Genomic DNA, 19,285 nt, shown 5'->3' with positions numbered 1-19,285 from the left:
CCTGTCTTGCTCCGAGCCTTCCACGCACGCTTCCCTCAGAAACCGTTCCTTACTCCGCGGAGGAGGGGCCCTTGAGGGGGAGGTACTGTCATGGTCTTACCTCCTTGCTGTTCCCTTCGTTTGACATGTGCTGGCGGCCATCTTGGTTTCTGGGTTTTCTTGTAGCCTCCCACCCTGCGGCTCCTCCTTCCCACTGGGAGGAGCTGGATGCCTAGCTCATATATATAGGAGGTCTGTGGCTTCAGTTCCTTGCTTGGTCCTCCTGTGTTCACATGCTTCCAAGACTGCTGCTGCTTCTGGTTCCTGATCCTGGCCTCGTCTGACTACCCCGTTGGTTCCTGATTCCGGCTTCGTCTGACTACCCCGTTGGTTCCTGATTCCGGCTTCGTCTGACTACCCCGTTGGTTCCTGTTCCTGGCTTCGTCTGACTACCCTTCTGGTTCCTGACCTCTGTCTCCGCAAGACCCTGCTTCGGTTTAGCCATCCGTTCGGACTTTGCTACGGCTTGCTCTTCAATAAAACCTTCTTATTTTCCACTTATCTCTTGTTGTACGTCTGGTTCATGGTTCCATGACAGGTACATTAGGCGATTAGTGAATAACAATTTTACTGTAGGCCAGTGAAGTAAAAGCCCCAAAAATTAGGTATTCATCTGACAGAAAAGAACAAGTGATTATGTGGCTGGAGGTACATTAGGCGGTCACCGAATAACAATTTTACTGTAGGCCAGTGGAGCATAGGCCCCAAAAATTAGGCATTCACCTGACAATAAAGAAAAAGTGATTATGTGGCTGGAGGTACATTAGGCGATTAGTAAATAACAATTTTACTGTAGGCCAGTGAAGTAAAAGCCCCAAAAATTAGGCATTCACCTGACAGAAAAGAATAAGTGATTATGTGACTGGAGGTACATTAGGCGGTCACTGAATAACTATTTTACTGTAGGCAAGTGGAGTATAGGCGCCCAGAAATATGCATTCACCTGACAGAAAAGAATAAGTGATTATTTGGGCAAAATACTAAATTTGCAGCGTTTGTGGCATCTGTCAGTGTCAAGTACATGCTTTAGAGACTGCTGTTATCTTCTGTTATTAAAAAAACACCTATTTTGGGCAACATACTACATTTATAGCCTTTGCTGCATCTGTCAGTGTGAAATACACACGTTAGATACTGCTGTTATCTTCCGTTATTAAAAAAACACCCATTTTGGGCAAAATAATACGTTTGCAGCTTTTGCAGCATCTGTCAGTGTGAAATACACGTGTTAGATACTGCTGTTATCTTCTGTTATAAAAAAAATCACACCCATTTTGGTCAAAATACTAATTTGCTGCCTTTGCTGCTTCTGTCAGTGTGAAATACACATGTTAGATACTGCTGTTATTTTCTGTTATTAAAAAAAAAAAACACCTTTTTTGAGTAAATTACAAAATTTTACAGCCTTTGCTGCATCTGTCAGTGTGAAATACATGCGTTAGATACTTCTGAAATCTTCTGTTATAAAAAAAAAAACACCCATTCTGGCCCAAATACTAAATTTGCAGAGAAGGAGGAGAGCGTCGAAAAAGGGACTTGGCCCCGTTTGTTGTTCTGCTGGTGGAGCTCCTGTTGCAGTACTAGGATGTGGTGGATCTGTGCCAGCTACACGCACAAGTGAAACACCTTCCTCAGGTGCGAGTAGGCGGCAGAACCTTCAGAGTTATTTGGTTGGGCCTAATGTGGCTTTACGAATGGTGAGACCAGAACAAGCGATAGTAGATTGGGTTGCTGACAGTGCCTACAGTTCCTTCACATTGTCTCCCACCCAGTCTTCTGCTGAAAGATCAGAGTTAGCACCTTTAGCCGATGTCCATCAGTCTTTCACCTCACCCCCTTGCAAATCAGCCAAGCAGTGTGAGCCCCAAGTCATGCAGCTGCTTTTTGATGACTCTGCCAGCAGGGTCTCCCAGGGCCATCCACATAGCCCTGCCCCAGAAGTGGAAGAGATTGAGTGCACCAATGCCAAACCACTTATGTTTCAAGATGAGTACATGGGAGGACCACCGCAGCACGTCGCGGATGATGATAAAACACAGGTGCCACAGGTTTCTGCAGTGTGCAGACCGACAAGGAGGGAAGGGGTGAAGATTGCGTGGAAGATGATGTGGAGGATGATGAGGTCCTTGACCCCACATGGAATCAAGTTCATGCGAGTGACCTGTGTCGTTTGAAGGAAGAGGCGGTGGTCGCACAGAGCCACCAACACAGCAGAAAAGGGAGCATGGTGCAAAAGCGGAGCAGCCGTCTCCTAGACAGTATGTCTGCTACTGCCCACTGCAGCAAGGGACCGAGCACAACAAAGCCAGCTCCAAGGAGTTCCCTGGCATGGCAAATCTTCAGACAATGTGCTGAAGACAAGACACGAATGGTTTGCACGCTGTGCAATCAGAACCTGAAGCGAGGCATAAGCATTCTCAACCTGAGCACAATCTGCATGACCAGGCATCTAAGTGCAAAGCATGAGCTGCAGTGAAGTATACACCTTAAAAAACAAGAAAGGTCTCTGGCTCCTCCTGCTTCCTCTTCTGCTGCAGTCTCGGCCTCTTCATCCACCTCTGGAGTGACAGTGACACCTGCCACCCTGCAAACAGAGGATCTGCCAGCAACACCACCACCTGTGTCACCAAGCATCTCCACAATGTCCCACAGAAGTGTTCAGCTCTCCATCTCCCAAACACTGGAGCGGAAGAGGAAGTACCCCCCTACCCACCTGCGATCCCTGGCCCTGAATGCCAGCATTTCAAAATGACTGTCCTTTGAAATGCTGTCATCCAATCTGGTGGATACAGAGAGTTTTAAAAGCCTCATGGCGGTGGCTGTCCCACTGTACGTTGTGCCCAGCCGCCACTACTTTTTCAGGCGAGCCATCCCTTCTCTGCACAACTAAATGGGGGACAAAATCAGGTGTGCACTGTGCAATGCCATCTGTTGCAAGGTCCACCTAACTAAGGATATGTCGACCATTTAGCACGGTCAGATACGTTATATTTCCCTAGCAGCACACTGGGTAAATACAGTGGAGGCTGGGTCTGAGGCGGATAGCAGTTTGGTCCATGTCCTTCCACCACCGAGGATTGCAGGGTGCTTCAGTTTGCCTCCTGTTGCTTCCTCCTCCTACTCCGCTTCCTTATCCTCTACCGCCTCCTCATCCGGTCAGCGTAACACCTTTACCAACAACTTCAGCACAGCCAGGGGTAAACAACAGCAGGCAGTTTTAAAACGTATCTGTTTGGGGGACAAACCCCACACCGCGCAGGAGCTGTGGACAGGAATTGAACAACAGACCAATAAGTGGTTGGTGCCAGCGAGTCTCAAGCCCGGCCTGGTGGTGTGCGATAATGGGCAAATTCTCATAGCAGCTCTGTGTGCTCTTTCGCCTGTCAGCTCTGTAGCGCAGAGCTCGTTAGCGCAACTTCGGCCTTCACGCTCACCGCCTCATATGCAACTTCACCTTGCACATGCTGGCCAGACTGTGCGAGCAGCAGCAGGCGATAGTGGAGTTTCAGCTGCAGCATGCACGGGTGAGTCGCTCTGTGGAACAGCACCACTTCACCACCCATGACTGTGCCTCCATGTGTTCCTTGTTGCGCTGCTTCAAGTACTCCACCAACATAGCCCGTGCCAATAATGCTGTTCTCAGCGTTACTATCCCACTTCTATGCCTCCTTCAAAAACGCTTCTGGCGATGATGGAAGAGGATGTGGCACAGGAGGAGGAGGAGGAGGAAGAGGGATCATTTCATAGGGTTTTCCGGCCAGTCATTCGCAAGTGGCTCCGAGGGTGGGTTCCTGCACCCACAAACACCAGGTACACAATTTTCCAGCCAGGGCACAGTTCTGGAGGATGATTAGGTGGAGGATGAGGAGGAGGAGATGGAGGAGGAGGAACCGTGTTTACAGCAGGGTAAAACCAGCACCCAAACAAGCTCATGGCCATCACTGATGGGTGGTTCGGGGGATACAGAGGACACAGACGATACACCTCCCACAGATCACAGCTTTTCATTGCCTCTGGGCATCCTGGCACACATGAGCGATTACATGCTGCAGTGTCTCCGCAATGACCGCCAAGTTGCCCATATTCTAACTTGTGCTGATTACTGGGTGGCCACGGAAGGTACCATCCTTAATTCTGTCACTAGAGCGTGATCGTAAGATGTGCGAGTACAAGCGCACGCTGTTATACGCACTGCTGGTGGAATTCCCACCTGACAGCGGGGGCACAGTAGAAGCACAAGGCAAAGGCAGAAGAGGAGGAAGAGGTCGCCAACACAGCTGGGGCACCTCAGAAGGCAGGGTCAGCATGGCCGAAATGTGGAAAAGCTTTGTCAGCACGCCACAACGCCTACATCTACTGAATTACGTGTCTGCCCCCTTCAACTTCTGGGCCTCCAAATAGGGCATATGGCCTGAGTTTGCCCTATACGCCTTGGAGGTGCTGGCCTGTCCTGCAGCCAGTGTGTTATCTGAACGTGTGTTTAGCACGGCAGGGGGCGTTATCATAGACAAGCACAGCCGCCTGTCCAAAGCCAATGTGTACAAGCTCACGTTCATTAAAATGAACCAGACATGGAACCCACAGGACTTGTCCGAACCTTGTGCAGAATAGACATGTATAATGGCCTTACCCAGCCATTGTTATACTACAGCACAATTGCTCATTCTTGTATTTTGGATATTTCCCATTCTTTTGGGGTGTACCCTAATCCAAAAATGGGTGTACCCTAATCATAATTAAAACCAAAAAACAGTGTTGGCTACCTTGTCCTCCCCCACCGCTGCTTCCACCTACACCGTTACGTCCACCACCGCCTCAACCTCCTACTCCATATGGGCCTCCACCTCATACATCAAGATTATTATTTTTTTATTTGTATGTATTTTATTTTATGTCATTTCACTAATTTGTCTGTTACATTTTCGGATGAAATTCACCAATTTTTGGCTGTGATATACCCCTGCTCTACCTAGTAGACAGGTAAACAAATTTCATTAATTTGTCTGTTACAAATTTAGGGAAAAATTCACAAATTTTTGACTGTGATATACCTCTGCTCTACCTAGTAGACAGGTTAATAAATTTAAAGGGAACCTGTCACCCAAAAATCGCCTATTAAGCTGTTTACAGTACCTTATAGTGCTGTATAGTCGTTTCCTGATGCACTTTTTGTTAGTTTTGCAGCATGTATGCTCAGTCAGAAATCGATGTTATATTCAGCTGCTGCCCCGTGCTTCAAGTCAGGCTTGAAGTCACGGGGGCAGCGGCCTCGGCGTCTTACATGGCCCTCTCCCCGCCCCCTGCCTCTGTGACTGACAGCCGGGCGCGGGCGCGTTTGATACAGGATGTCGGGCGCATGCGCAGTGCGGCGAAAGTAAGACGGCGCGTAGTACGCGCGGCAGCCGGGACCGCGCTCCTGCCGCCCTTTACTGCGCATGCGGCCGTTGAGCGCGGTCCCGGAATCGGATTTCGGCTGTCAGTCACAGAGGCAGGGGGCGGGGAGAGGGCCATGTAAGACGCCGAGGCCGCTGCCCCCGTGACTTCAAGCCTGACTTGAAGCACGGGGCAGCAGCTGAATATAACATCGATTTCTGACTGAGCATACATGCTGCAAAACTAACAAAAAGTGCATCAGGAAACGACTATACAGCACTATAAGGTACTGTAAACAGCTTAATAGGCGATTTTTGGGTGACAGGTTCCCTTTAACTAATTTTTCTGTATCATTGTTGGGTGACATTCACCAATTTTTGGCTGTGATATACCCCTGCTCTACCTAGTTGACAGCTTAAAGAATTTCTCAAATTTTTCATTTACATTGTCGAGTGACATTCACAAATTTTTGGCTGTGCTCTACCTAGTTCGCAGGTTAATAAATTTCACAAATTTTTGTGTTACATTCTTGGGTGACATTTTACCATTTTTGGCGTGAATAAACCCCTGCTCTGCATAGGTGACAGGTACCGAAATTTTTTAAAATCATCTGGTCCATTGGTGGGTGACATTAACCCATTTCTGGCGATGAAAAATCTGCATAGGTGACAGGGACTTAAAATTTCTAAAATTCGTCTTTAACCACTTCAGCCCCGCTAGGTGAAACCCCCTTCATGACCAGGCCACTTTATACACTTCGGCACTACACTCCTTTCACCGTTTATCGCTCGGTCATGCAACTTACCACCCAAATGAATTTTACCTCCTTTTCTTCTCACTAATAGAGCTTTCATTTGGTGGTATTTTATTGCTGCTGACATTTTTACTTTTTTTGTTATTAATCAAAATGTAACGATTTTTTTTGCAAAAAAATGACATTTTTCACTTTCAGCTGTGAAATTTTGCAAAAAAAAACGACATCCATATATAAATTTTTCGCTAAATTTATAGTTCTACATGTCTTTGATAAAAAAAAAAATGTTTGGGCAAAAAAAAAAATGGTTTGGGTAAAAGTTATAGCGTTTACAAACTATGGTACAAAAATGTGAATTTCCGCTTTTTGAAACGGCTCTGATTTTCTGAGCACCTGTCATGATTCCTGAGGTTCTACAATGCCCAAACAGTAGAAAAACCCCACAAATGACCCCATTTCGGAAAGTAGACACCCTAAGGTATTCGCTGATGGGCATAGTGAGTTCATAGAACTTTTTATTTTTTGTCACAAGTTAGCGGAAAATGATGATGATTTTTTATTTTTATTTTTTTCTTACAAAGTCTCATATTCCACTAACTTGCGACAAAAAATAAAAAATTCTAGGAACTCACCATGCCCCTCACAGAATACCTTGGGGTGTCTTCTTTCCAAAATGGGGTCACTTGTGGGGTAGTTATACTGCCCTGGCAATTTAGGGGCCCAAATGTGTGAGAAGAACTTTGCAATCAAAATGTGTAAGAAATGACCGGTGAAATCCGAAAGGTGCACTTTGGAATATGCGCCCCTTTGCCCACCTTGGCAGCAAAAAAGTGTCACACATGTGGTATCGCCGTACTCAGGAGAAGTTGGGGAATGTGTTTTGGGGTGTCATTTTACATATACCCATGCTGGGTGAGAGAAATATCTTGGCAAAAGACAACTTTTCCCATTTTTTTATACAAAGTTGGCATTTGACCAAGATATTTTTCTCACCCAGCATGGGTATATGTAAAATGACACCCCAAAACACATTCCCCAACTTCTCCTGAGTACGGCGATACCAGATGTGTCACACTTTTTTGCTGCCAAGGTGGGCAAAGGGGCACATATTCCAAAGTGCACCTTTCGGATTTTGCAGGGCATTTTTTACACATTTTGATTGCAAGGTACTTCTCACACATTTGGGCCCCTAAATTGCCAGGGCAGTATAACTACGCCACAAGTGACCCCATTTTGGAAAGAAGACACCCTAAGGTATTCCGTGAGGGGCACTGCGAGTTCCTAGAATTTTTTATTTTTTGTCACAAGTTAGCGGAAAATGATGATTTTTTTTTTTCTCTTTTTTCCTTACAAAGTCTCATATTCCACTAACTTGCGACAAAAAATAAAAAATTCTAGGAACTCGCCATGCCCCTCACGGAATACCTTGGGGTGTCTTCTTTCCAAAATGGGGTCACTTGTGGCGTAGTTATACTGCCCTGGCAATTTAGGGGCCCATATGTGTGAGAAGTACTTTGCAATCAAAATCTGTAAAAAATGACCGGTGAAATACGAAAGGTGCACTTTGGAATATGCGCCCCTTTGCCCACCTTGGCATCAAAAAAGTGTCACACATCTGGTATCGCCGTACTCAGGAGAAGTTGGGGAATGTGTTTTGGGGTGTCATTTTACATATACCCATGCTGGGTGAGAGAAATATCTTGGCAAACGACAACTTTTCCCATTTTTTTATACAAAGTTGGCATTTGACCAAGATATTTTTCTCACCCAGCATGGGTATATGTAAAATGACACCCCAAAACACATTCCCCAACTTCTCCTGAGTACGGCGATACCAGATGTGTCACACTTTTTTGCTGCCAAGGTGGGCAAAGGGGCACATATTCCAAAGTGCACCTTTCGGATTTTGCAGGCCATTTTTTACACATTTTGATTGCAAAGTACTTCTCACACATATGGGCCCCTAAATTGCCAGGGCAGTATAACTACGCCACAAGTGACCCCATTTTGGAAAGAAGACACCCCAAGGTATTCCGTGAGGGGCACTGCGAGTTCCTAGAATTTTTTTTTTTTGTCACAAGTTAGCGGAAAATGATGATTTTTTTTTTTTTTTTTTTCTTACAAAGTCTCATATTCCACTAACTTGCGACAAAAAATAAAAAATTCTAGGAACTCACCATGCCCCTCACAGAATACCTTGGGGTGTCTTCTTTCCAAAATGGGGTCACTTGTGGGGTAGTTATACTGCCCTGGCAATTTAGGGGCCCATATGTGTGAGAAGTACTTTGCAATCAAAATGTGTAAAAAATGGCCTGCAAAATCCGAAAGGTGCACTTTGGAATATGTGCCCCTTTGCCCACCTTGGCATCAAAAAAGTGTCACACATCTGGTATCGCCGTACTCAGGAGAAGTTGGGGAATGTGTTTTGGGGTGCCATTTTACATATACCCATGCTGGGTGAGAGAAATATGTTGGCAAAAGACAACTTTTCCCATTTTTTTATACAAAGTTGGCATTTGACCAAGATATTTATCTCACCCAGTATGGGTATATGTAAAATGACACCCCAAAACACATTCCCCAACTTCTTCTGAGTACGGCGATACCAGATGTGTCACACTTTTTTGCAGCCTAGATGCGCAAAGGTGCCCAAATTCCTTTTAGGAGGGCATTTTTAGACATTTGGATCCCAGACTTCTTCTCACGCTTTAGGGCCCCTAAAAAGCCAGGGCAGTATAAATACCCCACATGTGACCCCACTTTGGAAAGAAGACACCCCAAGGTATCCAATGAGGGGCCTGGCAAGTTGATAGAAATTATTTTTTTTTCGCATAAGTTAGCGGAAATTGATTTTTTTTTTGTTTTTTCTCACAAAGTCTCACTTTCCGCTAACTTAGGACAAAAATTTCAATCTTTCATGGACTCAATATGCCCCTCAGCAAATACCTTGGGGTGTCTTCTTTCCAAAATGGGGTCAGTTGTGGGGTGTTTGTACTGCCCTGGCATTTGAGGGTCTCCGCAATCATTACATGTATGGCCAGCATTAGGAGTTTCTGCTATTCTCCTTATATTGAGCATACAGGTAATGAGATTTTTTTTTCCGTTCAGCCTCTGGGCTGAAAGAAAAAAATGAACGGCACAGATTTCTTCATTCGCATCGATCAATGTGGATGAAAAAATCTCTGCCCAAAAAAAAAAATGGAGGGGAAAGGCGTCTGCCAGGACATAGGAGCTCCGCCCTACATCCATACCCACTTAGCTCGTATGCCCTGGCAAACCAGATTTCTCCATTCGCATCAATCGATGTGGATGAATAAATCATTGCCGGGATTTTTTTTTTATATATATATATATATATATACATACAAAGTGCTTGCCAAAGCATAGGAACGCCGCCTCCTCCTCAGCTCGTATGCCTCGGCAAACGTATCTGTCACTGCAGAGGAGAAAATCCCGTCTTGCAGCGCCGCATACACCGACTTGCGTGTAATCTGACAGCAGCGCAATGCTTCTGTCAGAATGCACATCGGTGCTGCAGCTAGTAGATCGGTTGGTCCACCTGGAAGGTAAAAAGACAAAAAAAAAAAAAAAAAAAAAACCAGGCCACAACGCAATAATTTTATTAACTTTGGAACAGAACATGTAACTTTAACTTTTGGAACTAAACATTAACCTGTTTGCTTACCTGTTTTTTTTTTTTTTTTTTTTTTTTTTTTTTACCTTTATAGAACAAACCTCTCCTTCCCCATGGGTCAATGTGCAAAGCGCAAATCGCCCAAAGATGTGGCGAAGTGCGTTATGCACTTTGTCCCATGTGAAAGGAGACGTTTGCAGCAGCTGTGAGTGAATGGGCCCTAATAGCCCTGTGTGCCTATCCTGGTGAGATGATCCCTATGCTAATAGTGTACCTGTGAGTGGTACTTCCGGAAACACTCTCCAAAGCATAGGGCAGGGTGGTCGGGACAGTCAGGACAGAAATAGCGGGTGTCACGCCTTATTCCACTCCTGCTACAGACACAACATTTTTTTCGGGGTGGCGGTCGGTTTGAGGTACCAGCAACGACACTGGGGAAGTGTCGCTCGTGTAGACGGCTAACTACACTGGTGGATGGGGCCACGGAACCTCCTGGATACAGGAGGTTCGCGATGATCTCTTCCTGAAATTTGAGGAAGGATCCAGTTCTCCCAGCCTTACTGTAGAGAACAAAACTATTGTACAGAGCCAATTGAATTAAATATACAGACACCTTCTTATACCAGCGTCTGGTGCGTCGGGAAACTAAATACGGAGCCAACATCTGGTCATTGAAGTCGACCCCTCCCATGTGGAGGTTATAGTCGTGGACTGAGAGGGGCTTTTCAATGACACGGGTTGCTCGCTCAATTTGGATTGTCGTGTCTGCGTGAATGGAGGAGAGCATGTAAACGTCACGCTTGTCTCTCCATTTCACCGCGAGCAGTTCTTCGTTACACAGTGCGGCCCTCTGCCCCCTTGCAAGACGGGTGGTAACGAGCCGTTGGGGGAAGCCCGCGCGACTAGTTCGCGCGGTACCACAGGCGCCAATCCGTTCTAGAAACAAATGCCTAAAGAGGGCCACACTTGTGTAAAAATTGTCCACATAAAGATGGTACCCCTTGCCGAATAAGGGTGACACCAAGTCCCAAACTGTCTTCCCACTGCTCCCCAGGTAGTCAGGGCAACCGACCGGCTCCAGGGTCTGATCTTTTCCCTCATAGACCCGAAATTTGTGGGTATAGCCTGTGGCCCTTTCACAGAGCTTATACAATTTGACCCCATACCGGGCGCGCTTGCTTGGGATGTATTGTTTGAAGCCAAGGCGCCCGGTAAAATGTATTAGGGACTCGTCTATGCAGATGTTTTGCTCTGGGGTATAAATATCTGCAAATTTCAGGTTGAAATGGTCTATGAGGGGCCGAATTTTGTGGAGCCGGTCAAAAGCAGGGTGGCCTCTGGGACGGGAGGTGCTGTTATCAGCTAAAGTGCAGGAAACGCAGGATGGTCTCAAATCGTGTCCTGGACATAGCAGCAGAGAACATGGGCATGTGATGAATTGGGTTCGTGGACCAATATGACCGCAATTCATGTTTTTTTGTCAGGCCCATGTTGAGGAGGAGGCCCAGAAAAGTTTTAATTTCGGAAACTTGGACTGGTTTCCACCGGAAAGACTGGGCATAAGAGCTTCCCGGGTTAGCAGGTTATAAATTGTGTGGCATATCTGTTTGTTTCGGCCACAACTAAGTCTAAAAGCTCCGCAGTCAAGAACAGCTCAAAAAATCCCAGGGCCGAACCGATCTGAGCTGTCTCAACCCGAACTCCAGACTGGGCAGTGAAAGGGAAAACTACGGGTGCGGCGGAAGTTGGGGACTGCCAATCAGGGTTTGCCAGCACCTCTGGGATTCTAGGGGCTCTACGGGCACGTCTTTGCGGTGGCTGCGACGGGGTCACTACTGCACGTGCCACCGTACCAGCTTCAACTGCCCTTCTGGTGCTCGCTACTTCACCAGGTTGTACGGCAGTGCTGGTACTAGGTCCAGGAAGGGCTGGGCTGCTGGTGTATGCCTCACCACGTAATCCGACAGCACCAGCCCCACTCTGCTGCTCTTGAAGCGGATCCTGCGCAACCTGCGGTCTAGCGACACGGGGCCGGGTACGCCTGCTGCTATCAGGGACCTCAGCCTCCTCGTCCGAACTTTGGGTCAGAGAGCCACTGCTTTCTACAGGTTCGTATTCTGACCCGCTGGATTCATCAGATGAGGGTTCCCACTCCTCATCCGACTGGGTCAGAAGCCTGTAGGCCTCTTCAGAAGAATACCCCCTGTTAGACATGTGGGCAACTAAATTTCGGGGTATTCCCTGAGACTACCCAAGAAAAAAAAAGCAAGCCTGTCTTACAAAGGGGAGCCTAGCGAAGTACCGGAGGCCGCTGCGGTTGATAAAAAATATCAAAACTGATTTTTTTATCGCCGCAGTGCGTGTAAAGTGAATGTGCAGTGATCAAAAAAAAATAATTTTTTTGTCACTGCGGTGGGGCGGGCGTGGGCAAACGCACGTGTGGGCGACCGATCAGGCCTGATCGGGCAAACACTGCGTTTTGGGTGGAGGGCGAACTAAAGTGAGACTAGTACTATTATAGATCTGACCGTGATCAGTTTTGATCACTTTCAGATACTATAAAAGTACAAATGCTGATTAGCGATACGCTAATCAGCGAATAACGGACTGCGGTGCGGTGGGCTGGGCGCTAACTGATCGCTAACTACCTAACCAAGGGACCTAAACTATACCTAAAACCTAACGGTCAATAACAGTGAAAAAAAAAAAGTGACAGTTTGCACTGATCACTTTTTTTCCTTTTCACTAGTGATTGACAGGGTGATCAAAGGGTTAATTGGGTGCTGGGAGGTGATCTGGGGGCTAAGTGTACTGTAGTGGGTACTCACAGTAATGATGTGCTCCTCTGCTCCTCTCCTGGAACCAACCGACCAAAAGAAGGAGCAGAGGAGCACAGCAGCCATATAACCCCATCATATTTACTAATATGATGGGTTATCTGGCTGCTGATTCGTTTTTTTGAAAATCATCAACCTGCCAGCCAATGATCGTGGCCGGCAGGTTGATGACGAAGTTCTTCTTTGAATTTTGCCGGCCCGCGATGCGCATGCGCGGGCCGGCATACCCGGAAATCTCGCGTCTCGCGAGAGGACGCACCGGCGCGTCCACCCAGAACAGCACGACCGCCGCGAAGACGCAATCCTGCGTACGGCGGTCGTGAGGAGGTTAATTGGCCCTTTCATTCGATCCTTCTGCTTTAATGACTTGTCCCACATTTACGCTCGATCACATTGCAGTCATTGACCTCCCTTGGATGTGGTCTCCCGATCTCACGATCCCTCTCCGGCGTGGATACCTAATTTGCCGCTAACCGTGATCAACATGGTAGGCACAGAAAAGAACATCAAAAGTTGATAGAGAAGATATCCAATTGGATCGTGGACGTCACAGGGACGTGCGATCAGGCAGAAGTTATCTAGAGTTAACAAAGCGGCAGCAGGGCCTGTCTAACATTTCCAAATCCAAAATACCCCAGTGACATTCCCTATAATTTGCCGTGTCAGAGCCCAGAAAAAAATTATTTTAGGCCACGGGAGTACGGGCCTTAAAAATTAGGCATTCACCTGACATAAAAGAAATTTTGATGATGTGGCTCGAGGTACATTATGCGGTCAATGGAAACAATTTTTACTGTAGGCCACTGGACTACAGGCCCCAAACATTAGGCATTAACCGGCCAGAAAAGATCAAGTGATTATTTGGCCAGAGGTATATTACACGGTCAATTGATATCAATTTTATTGCAGGCCAAATACATATGTTTAAAAGAACTAAAAATATAAAATTGGATTAAAAACATGGCTAACAAAATCCTCCCACTTGAAAAAAAAAAAACTAATGATAATAGAAGAAATTCAATAACACGTGTTGAATTCCTCCGAGGCCACAACAATTATTCATTCACCATACAGAAAATAACAAGTAAGTATGTGGCTGGAGATAGCTTACACGGTCATTGATTATCAATTTTTCAGCAGGCCAGTGGACTACAGGCCCCAAAATTATGCATTTAGTGTGCAAAAAAGAACAAGTAAGTATGTGGCTGGAGGTAGATTACACGATCATTGGATATCAATTTTACAGCAGGCCAGTGTTCTACAGGCAACAAAAATTATGCATTCAGCGTACAGAAAAGAACAATAAAGTATATGTGTCTGGAGGTAGATTACACAGTCATTGGATATCAATTTTATAGAAGGCCAGTGTACTACAGGCCCCAAAAATAATGCATTCAGAGTACAGAAAAGAACAAGTAAGTATGTGGTTGGAGGTAGATTACACGATCATTGGATATCAATTTTACAGCAGGCCAGTGCTACAGGCAACAAAAATTATGCATTCAACATACAGAAAGGAACAATTAAATATGTGGCTGGAGGTAAATTACACAGTCATTGGATATCAATTTTACAGCAGGCCAGTGTACTATAGGCCCCAAAAATTATGCATTCAGCGTACAGAAAAGAACAAGTAAGTATGTGGCTGGAGGTAGATTACACGGTCATTGGATATCAATTTTACAGCAGGCCAGTGGACTACAGGCCCCAAAAATTATGCATTTCGTGTACATAAAGGAACAAGTAAGTATGTGGCTGGAGGTAGATTAAACGATCATTGGATATCAATTTTACAGCAGGCCAGTGTACTACAGGCCACAAAAATTATGCATTCAAAGTACAGAAAAAAACAATTAAGTATGTGGCTGGAGGTAAATTACACGGTCAATGGATATCAATTTTACAGCAGGCCAGTGGACTACAGGCCCCAAAAATTATGCATTTCGTGTACATAAAAGAACAAGTAAGTATGTGGCTGGAGGTAGATTAAACGATCATTGGATATCAATTTTACAGCAGGCCAGTGTACTACAGGCAGCAAAAATTATGCATTCAGAGTACAGAAAAGAACAATTAAGTATGTGGCTGGAGGTAAATTACACGGTCATTGGATATCAACTTTACAGCAGGCCAGTGTACTACAGGCGCCCAAAATTATGCATTCAGTGTACAGAAGAGATCAAGCAAGTATTTGGCTGGAGGTAGATTACACGGTCATTGGATATCAATTTTACAGCAGGCCAATGGATTACAGGCCCCCAAAATGATGCATTCAGCGTACAGAAAAGAACAAGCAAGTATGTGGCTAGAGGTAGATTACACAGTCAATGTATATCAATTTTACAGCAGGACAGGGTACTATAGGCCCCATAAATTATGCATTTAGCATACAGAAAAGAACAAACAAATATGGGGCTGGAGGTAGATTACATGGTCATTGGACACAAATTTTACAGCAGGTCAGTGGATTACAGGCCCCTAAAATTATGCATTCAGTGTACAGAAAAGAACAAGTAAGTATGTGGCTGGAGGTAGATTACACGTCATTGGATGTCAATTTTACAGCAGGTCAGTGTACTATAGGCCCCGAATAATATGCATTCAGCGTACAGAAAAGAACAATAAAGTATATGTGACTGGAGATAGATTACACGGTCATTGGATATCAATTTTACAGCAGGCCAGTGGACTACAGGCCCCAAAAAGTATGCATTTAGTGTACAGAAAAGAACAAGTAAGTATGTGGCTGGAGGTAGATTACACGATCATTGGATATCAATTTTACAGCAGGCCAGTGTACTACAGGCAGCAAAAATTATGTATTCAGCATACAGAAAAGAACAAGTATGTAGCTTAAGATAAATTACACGGTCATTGGATATCAATTTTACAGCAGACCAGTCTACTACAGGCCACAAAAATTATGCATTTAGTGTACAGAAAAGAACAAGCAAGTATATGGCTGGAGGTAGATTACACGGACATTGGATATCAATTTTAAAGCAGGAGAGTGTACTACAAGCCCCAAAAATGATGCATTCAGCATACAGAAAACAACAAGTAATTTTGTGGCTGGAGGTAGATTACACGGTCATTGGTTATCAATTTTACTGCAGGCCAGTGTATTACAGGCCCTAAAAAGTGATTATGTGGCTGGAGGTCTATTATACGGTCAATGGAGATCAATTTTATTGAAGGTTAGTACAAATACAGGTCAAATACATATGTTTAAAAGAACTAAACATATAAAATTGGCTAACAAAATCCCCCCTCTTGAAAAATACCCTAATGATAATAATTGAAACATGTTGAATTCCTCCGAAGCCCAAAACATTAGGCAATCAATGGATAGAAAAGGTCTTTTATGCCACTGTATTTACCTAAGACAGGAACCATTATTTGTTTTGGGTGGTGGCGTATATTTGTGGGCTATCATGAGGAAATTCAATTAAAAGTGGTCATTTTTAAATATGATGTAGTCCACACTGTCGTGAGCTAGGCGAGTTTGCTTATCGGTCACGATCTTTCCTGCTACGCTGAACGTCCTTTCAGACAGGACACTGGACGAGGGGCAAGCCAAGAGTTCCATGGCAAATTGTGCCAGCTCTTGTCACAGGTGAAGCCTGCACACCCAGTAGTCAAGGGGTTCCTCGTTTCTCAGAGCGTCCATATTGGCCGTTAACCTGATGCATTCGGACACCTGTCGGTCTAGGCATTCCCTGAGGCTGGATATGGAGGGCGGCTGTCGATGTGTTGGCTGCAAGAATAATCTCATATCCGAAGTGACCAGCACATTTTCAAAACGCCCTCTTCTTGCATGCGCTGTTGGATTGTTACCCACACCTGTTTATCTGTGAGTGGAAGTCCTCTGCCAGCGTCCGCAAAAGCAGAATGCAGCATTTCTTGAAGCAAGGACTGGATTTTTTTTCGGGGGTCCCTCTTCAAACACTGGAGCATGAAGGCCTCCATTTGCACTAAACTGGAAGCGGTGGGGTGTCCTGCTCCTCCTCATCGTCCAGGAGAATGTCATCCTCGGTCTACTCCCCCCAGCCACGGAAAACACCAGGGATCCCTGAAAAGCTTAAAGCATGCTCTTCTTGCTCCTCCTCTGCCCCGGCACCATCATCCTCTAATTTCTCTTTTGAATCCTCTTGACTTGTCTCAGATGGAGTAGCCCCTGGACCCAGAGATTTTCCTGACCTGCCGCAAGACGTCCTGGACCCCGGAGTATTTGGCAACAAATCGCTGCATGACTAAGTTCAGGATGTGTGCCATGCATGGCATGTGTGTCATTTTGCCCTGTTTCAGCGCACTAAGCAGATTGGCACCGTTGTCACACTGCAATTTACCAACTGTCAAATTGAGTGGGGTTAGCCGCAGGACAGGAGTGTCTCTTGGCTTCCAAGCACAACAGCCACAGCACAGCATGGCAACATCTCACCTGGCACGTCGAATAGGTTCTGGTTAGCTTGGGGGCGCAGCGGAAGAGGCGGTAGCAGTGGAAAAGGAGGATTCAGCTGAGGAGGAGATGGAGGATGGAGTAGGAGGATGAGAGGAAGAGGCAAGCCTGCATGAAATCCGTGGCGGTAACACCAAATCCACAAGGGGCCCATGGGTTGCATGATTTATGGCCGTCAGAAGGTTCACCAAGTGGGCAATAAAAGTTATGTACCATTCCTGCCCGTGTTTGCTATACCGCGTGTCTGTGGTCAGATGTATCTTGGCACTGATATTGTGTACCAGAGATAAATTCACTTGCTGCTGAACGTGGCCATATAGCTCTGGGATGCCATTCTGGGAGAAATATTTCCTTCTGGAGACCTTCCATTGCAATGTGCCAATGGCCACAAATATTCTAAAGGTCTCCGAGTCCACCAGTTTATATGGCAATAGTTGTTGGGCTAGCAGTTCCGACAAGCCAGCGGTCAGCCGTTGGGCAAATGGGTTATCGGGTGTCATCATCTTTTAACGCTCGAACATTTGGGCCAAGGAAGCCTGCCTTTAGCCAGATGAACGTGACGATGGCACAGTGGAAGATGGAGTGGAGGAAAAATGGGAAGAGAGAAGAGAAGGAGAAGAGGCAGGATGTGGAGCGCCGGGAGTGTGGCTTTGTGGGTCCTGCCTCTTCCTCTTCCTTTCATTTTCAAATTGACCTTAAAGTATAACTGTCTTTTATTTAATTTTATTGGATTGTGGTGATTAATATCTCCTTGGTGGCCCGATTTAAACTTTTTACTGTGTACTCAATTACCCCTTAATTCCACAGTTTTGTTCCCTGTACTGCCTAATTTTACCTGTGCTTAAAATCAGGTTGCTATGCAGGGTCCGTCTATGTGTTGAAGGACGGAGGACGCAGAAGCACGCAGGGTGCAAGGTCAGATTACAGACAGCCAGGGACTGTAAGTAAATTATTAAAGCCAGGTCCTCCCCAGCATCTGATAACAGTGCCTGGGCTGTGTGCACTTCTCCCTGTCCCTGCACTTGGCAGACGCTCCCTCACTCAGCAGACTGGGACAATGCAGATTTGAAGCAGCGCAGAGCAGGGAAGGAAGATCTGCCATCTGCTCAGTGTATAAATGAAGGCAACATGTGGTAAGAGGACCCCTTTGTGCTGCAGGAGATTAACCTCTTTAGGGGGAGGGCTCTGGTTACTGACACTTTTGGGGGGCTATTGTTACTGGCTAGTGAGGGCAGTCGGGAATAGCCTCAGGGTGAGGGCAGTGGCAGCCATCTTAAGTGAATAGTGAAATTGCAGTTTTATGCAGACTGGTTGCTAAGGGCTGAATCTTATTAAATATGGGGTAAGTCAGTCTAATAGTAACCGATTCTGGAATATCATGTTATTAGTAACTACATATATGAAAAATTGAAATTAGGGTCTAAGTGTGACAGTTATCCTTTAAGACATAAGTCCCTATAGAAGAGCATTATTTGTGTAAGAAGGTATATCACACCCCTGTCTCAATAATTTTTTTGGGGCGGCAATTGGTATATCACACCAGTAGAAATTATTTGTTCCAATAGCGTTTGTCACTCTGTGTAGCTGAGGTAACGCAGCACTACCACAAACAAATGCTGCACTACCCAAATGCACTATATAGAAAGTTTTTATTGGTATATAACACCCCTGCTTCAATCATTTTTTTTTTGCGGGGCAACTAGTATATCACACTAGTTGAAATAATTTATTTTAATAGCGTTTGTCACTCTGTGAAGCTGAGGTAACGCAGCAAAACATCAAACAAATGTTGCACTACCCAAATTCACTATATAGAAAGTATATTATTTGTATATAGCACCTCTGCTTCAATCAGTTTTTTTGGGAGGCAAATTTATTATCGCACCAGTAGAAATGATACGTTCCAATAGTGTTTGTCACTCTGTGTATCTGCGGTAACGCAGCAAAACCGCAAACAAATGCTGCACTACCTAAATGCACTATATAGAAAGTACATTATTGGTATATAACACCCCTGCTTCAATCAGTTTTTGGGGGGGCAACTGGTATATTACACAAATAGAAATTATTTGTTTCAATAGCGTTTGTCACTCTGCAGCTGAGGTAACGCAGCAAAACCGCAAACACATACATCACAACATAAATGCTCAATACAGAAAGTATATTATTGTTATCTAACACCCCTGCTT

Source organism: Bufo gargarizans, chromosome 2 (genome assembly GCF_014858855.1).
Source record: "Bufo gargarizans isolate SCDJY-AF-19 chromosome 2, ASM1485885v1, whole genome shotgun sequence".
In the NCBI taxonomy this organism is placed as follows: Eukaryota; Metazoa; Chordata; class Amphibia; order Anura; family Bufonidae; genus Bufo; species Bufo gargarizans.
This window is presented reverse-complemented; position numbering follows the sequence as displayed.